The sequence below is a fragment of the Myxocyprinus asiaticus genome, chromosome 50 (genome assembly GCF_019703515.2).
Source record: "Myxocyprinus asiaticus isolate MX2 ecotype Aquarium Trade chromosome 50, UBuf_Myxa_2, whole genome shotgun sequence".
In the NCBI taxonomy this organism is placed as follows: Eukaryota; Metazoa; Chordata; class Actinopteri; order Cypriniformes; family Catostomidae; genus Myxocyprinus; species Myxocyprinus asiaticus.
In genome coordinates, this window is record NC_059393.1 from 14,387,057 (window position 1) to 14,393,056 (window position 6,000).

The following is a 6,000-nucleotide window of genomic DNA, read 5'->3' on the forward strand; positions in this document are numbered from 1 at the left end:
TATTTAGCTTCAGGTAGTCTGATTATTCAAAATATTATAATGATGGCATTAGACGAACAACCGCGGCCCCTGGGATTGCTGTTCCCTTATTGATCTTTGCAATCACTGTTATTGAAAATGAATTAGGCCTACCGGACGCGCGCGACACATTACCCGTCATCTTCACAAGACTGGGCGCCCGCAGTTCCAGCTGTTTGCTGCTGCCTTAAAGAGCGTCATTCATATATGTCAAGTATTTTTATTATTTACATATTCTCATTTAGCTGTCAAGTAACTGTTTATTAGGCGTCTCGAGCACATTCAAAATATGTATCAAACCCAATGTTTCAACCCAATTAAACCCAATGAGATCCAAATGGATTTAGAGGTCAGTGATAGCCTATACAACAACATTATATGGCGGTCGTATGGGCTAGCAACGATTAAATGGTTCAGATATTTCTGGCTCACATATCCGAACACAACCACAACTGATTATTGCATTGATTTGTCCCTTGCTATTTACAAAATCAAAATCATGCTCTGCTATGACAGGATAATTGAATGCGGTTTAATGTAGAGATGAACTGTAGCATGCGTTTGCTATGAGTGAGAAACCCATACAGGCAATTCTATCATGAAAATAATATAAATAAAGATATTGTAACAATTGGCAGAAAGCATGGATTTGAGAGGCTAAAGTATCCTAAACATATAACAGGGCCTTTGCCTACCTGTAGGTATATTTACAAGTTAAAGATAAAGGGCAATTAATAGGTAATAAATAATCAAGTTAGGACAGAATGACTTCAGCGATTAAAATGATATGAAATGTCATCTTGAGTCAGAGTGTGCATGCTATTGAAAAAAATATATAAAACTACAGTAGCCTATACAATATTTTTCGGTTTTAATACAAAATAAGCAATACAATTCTAAATTGTATTGATCCTACTTCAGGAAGTAGTTAGAAGGTGCCGAGAGTGACGCAGGCATCGGTTGATTTTTTCCCCCCTGATATCTGATCAAATTAATTTAATGGGTGTTCAAAAAAATAAAAAAAATAAAAATCCTTAAATTGCTAAAATGTTTTCACAAAATGCGGGATAAAGAAATACCTTTCCTATAAAAAATAAATAAATTAATTAATAAAAAAAACAAACAAAAAAAAAAACATTTATACTGTTTTTTCTAAATGTAATTTTCTTACAGTGGCCTGCGTGGGTCAATAGGTTACTTGTCCATATTGCATATTTACAATCACGATTGTTTTTCTTATTTTTTTCTACTTATCCATCTTTTTTTTTTTTTTTACAATTCTTTCAATAATGGTTTATTATTCTCTGAATAATATCTAGAAGCGTATAATGCAACAGTGTACTCGCTGCATAAATTATTAGAGAGCAGACCCTGATTTAATTTTCAAATGAGCTAGACGTATCCTGTGGCTCACACAATATGAAATATTAACGCTGTCGATATCCAAATAGAGACGAGGGATGCCATAGAGACTCAATCTTTTACTGGAGTAAAATATCTGGGAGTCTAAAAGTCTTCAAACACAATTACTTCTGTTGAGCCCATAATAATTCTGTCCACCGGTTGCATATAGTATTCACATAAAAGTCATATACACATGAATGAACATTACATTTATATACCGCTTTTCTGAAATGAAACTAAAGATTGAGAAATCTGTCATAAATGAATATCTGAAAATGATTTGTCCCCCCATACTGATAAATGACTGTTATTCTGTTTTAATTAGCATGCGATAGGACTGCCAATAATCAATAATCAGTATTTGTAAACATTTGTCTAGAAACCAATTGAAATATTCAAAGAGATTGAAATGAACAAGTTTTAAAAAATAAAATAAAATAACTGGAAACTCACTTTTCAAATCCGTTTTTACATTCAGTAGAACTGTATTTTTCTGATGTTTTCTTAGATATTTCATTCGTTGAATGTAATTCCAGTATGGGAAGTGTGAAAAAAAACGAGTGCATTTTAGAGTGTGCTATAAAGTCTTTTCAGGTGTATAGTGTGACAAAGATAGACTCAAAATTGCTTGACTGCATTAGTAGTATCGCTTGGCTGATCGATCACCTCCTAAAGTAAATTTACTTGAATTGGTTTATTGGCAGAAGTCGAGCAGCCCTGTTGATCCGACCATTGCAACCCGCAATTCGCGTGGAGTTGAAATTCATGGTCTCCTCAGTCAGACAAAACTCCACCAGAATTTACTATATGTGACCTCAAATCTGGCACCTTATACGTTTTAAAATATATAACCATTTACGTTTAAATATTTAAAGAAATAATGAAACTTCCAGATCACCTTTGATTCTTGCAGAGCAATTTGTCTGACACTTGGAGGAAACTTGAACACAAGTAAAAAATCTTGCATTGTCTCTACTGACAGTTAAATCTTGCATGAAAATATTTTGTTGCAATGTCATTTTTACCTTAGAATTTATTGCTACATTAATGTCTGTGCTTCAAAGATTAACCTAAACAACATGCCGGCAACAGTTTTGTTTCAAACGATATAACAGCTGGGATAACAGGAACTTATATGCAGGATGTGCCTTTATACATAATCTGTATTAAAATGTCTCCAGTTGATATCTTTGTAGCTATGTATATACATAATCTCATCTTCTCTCAAATGCAGTCTGAGAGTCTCTTTGGAAGCAGTATTTCAGAAGAATCAGGCCTGTATTTAGAGACCTGTGTATTTGAAACCGCTCTGAGAAAGAGAGCGTGTGATCTTTTGCTCTGGTCCCTGATCGATATATCCGCTTTCTGATCGATTGGTATGGCAGAAATCTCAGGGACCCGTATAGAGCTTTTCCATCTTATCAAAACGCTCATTTAAAAGTGGTTCTTTAGACATTTTTGGTTTAAGAAAAGTGCCAATTTTATAAATGTGCATGAATTATTTTCGTCGGTTTCGAAATATTTTTAATCAGTTGGCTGTATTTATTTTTGCGTAGACATGTTTGCTGCTCACATCAGCTTAATACGTTTATTAGGGAGTTTTAAACATGCATCAAAATTGTGTTTTAGGCCCAGAATGCTTATTAGACATTTGTTAGAATATATATCTATAATTTATTTTTTACTCTTTGTAATAACAAATTTGAGGTCCTTTGCCGATATTGCGATAATTTGTACCCTTTTCCCTAAGTTTCAAATGGAAATAGATGTGCTAAATTATCGTTATTTATCTTATTCGTATTGCCTATTCTTTTTCCACTTTTTATAAATTATGCTCAAATCTAAAATGTCCTTTTCCACATAGTGCACTTTTCAAAACACCCAAAATGTCTCTGCTTCTCAGTCTAACGAAAAGTCAGCATCATCATTTACATATGATCGACTATATCGATTATTTAAGCCTGCAAACGCCTGATTCACATATGTAACATATTTTCCTATTTTAGCTGACCCCTCATTTTTCAAATGAAAAAGGCTTTTACTCTGTTGTAAATTCGGATGCGTGTGGACTGCAATCATTTTTTATTTATTTATTTATTTTAAACATATCTAATCACGAACTGTTGCATAGATTGGATGCAAAATGTCAATTTCTCTAATCTAATTTCTCTAGCTATTTCAAGAATTCATTCTGAAACTACAGAAATAACTTTCAGTTTGCCACAGTGCAGTGGCACACGCAGTGCACTCCTCATCTCATGTAGTTTTATTTTGCATTTTAACTGCTAGAGCTATGGAATGGAAATATCTTCTTACATATAAGCAATTCATCTCGTTTCACTGAAGTTTTTAGTTAAGTAAATGTCAACATGTTGTTCCTATCACATGTCTGGAACATGTTGGACACCTCAACTCCTATTTTTCCTCTCCTTTAAAAAAAAAAAAAAAAAAAAAAGTGTGATCAGAAGATCAGTAGTTTCACTACTTTGTATTCCCTGGTCACACAGCTTCTGTCCTAAAGTAGCTTATGATTTTCTTTTTAAATAACAGACTTTGAACCTCCCTTTGAATATGTTAATTAGACAGACATATATTAGTATAGTAATATAGTATTATTTACACTACAATAATAATGATAAAAACATCTATCAACATAAATAATAATCATGCAATTATTATTATCAGTGATCAATCATAATACTTCAAAAACAATAGCTGTACTACACTGATAACTGTGGTGATCACAAGCTTAAATATTATTTATTATCCTGATACATTTTTATCAGTTCATATATTGTTATTTTTACTTAAGGAAGAGAAAGTCTAAATAGCTGCCAAAAAATTCAGAAATAGATAACATGTCTTACATCTGTTCTGCAATCATCTCACGCCTGTGTTTAACAATTACACTTTGGAATAGGCTTGCCTAAATATATTATAATTCAAAAAGCTCTCCCTAAACAAGTTTCTTTAAATTTCCTTTTACTTGAAATGTCATAGACTGCATATGCAACCTTCTAAGGGAGTTATGCAAAGTCAACATACTGTATATTGCAAATTGTATTCATTTATAGTATGTAATAACTCCTGGTACAGCAATGTATTTAGAGTCATCAATATATGAGTTGTACTGTATGTGTGTGTGTGTGTGTGTTTGTGTGTATGTTTGTGTGTGTGTGTGTGTGTGTGTATGTGCACACCAGCTTTCAACACAAGGGTTTAGACTAAGAGAGAAATAAAGAAAAAAAACATTCCCAGCCTCCACAGCTGAGAAAGCACTGGTTGCTAGGCGACAAGCGAAGGAGAGATGGATTGAAAAGGCATACTCGATCAATTCCGGTGAGAGTGAGGGAAAAGGAGAGAGTGACCCAGAGAGAAAGAGATTAAGAGAGAGAGGGAGAAAGCAAGGAAAGCGATTGCAGCCAAATTTACACTGCAATCTTTAAGCTCAGTTGAAAAGGATCATTCCACGCATCTGTCTCCATTAGACATACCTGCCTCTGCTAATACATTTACCTCTGTCCACCCCGTACTCTGGGTGAACTCAAACCTGCTCATTCACCTGTGTCAAATACACCTCCATTGATGGAGGACTTCTCAAAATGGTGTATTTCACAATTCGCAGCCCGATTCGACAGATCCGAACAGATGCCCCTCCACCCCCCAGTGCAAGCCATGCACACATATGCATGCACACACGCTCACACCCCGCAGTGTGTGTCTGCACAGAGCAGTGTTGAGTGTATCGACTGTGTATTGATCCTTCCACTCACCTCCCTGCAGTCAGCTCTTGTCCTACATAGCAAGGCCTGTCTGATTCCTCCATTAATGGCCCTTATCCAGTGCCAATCTTTATTTAAACTGAAAAGTAGGAATCAGCACTCCTACGCTTCTTTCTTTCTTTCTTTCTTTCTTAATTCATGTGGTAACATCCAACCGATTCACTGTAATTGTAAAACAGTTTGTGTTTATATTTGTTTTGAGTTTCAAGAGTTTCTGCGGCTTTGACATTTGAGCTGCAGCAAGTGATGGGGATCTTTATCTTAGTCATGCAGAAACAAGCCATACGCAATAAGACATTGGCTTCTATCTGTACTAGCACACACAATAGGGATTAATTGATCCCCTAATACCACAGATAAATCAATGTCCCCCTCGCCATCTCTCTGTCCAATCAGAGTAAGTGTCACTGGATCAAAAACCTTCTCGGCCAATAGGAGATAGACTGGGAGTGGATTGACAGCGGGACAGTGCCAATAGGAGATGGACTGGGAGTGGATTGACAGTGAGACAGTGCCAATAGGAGATCGACTGGGAGTGGATTGACAGCGGGACAGTGCTCAACATTGGATGGAGTCAATCAAAATGGCATCGGCAAGGGAGCTGTTATTCACTGCTCCAGCATAGACGTAGCATCGAAAATACTCTTCCTCTTCCTGAGCCATATCTGCACATGAGATACCATATGTTGCTTATGTTGAGATAACCATGTTGTACAATGTGTAAATGTTGGACTCTTACCTGGAGAAGTTTTGGACCTTCAGGGCAGACGCCATATTTGATTTTACTCCAATGAAT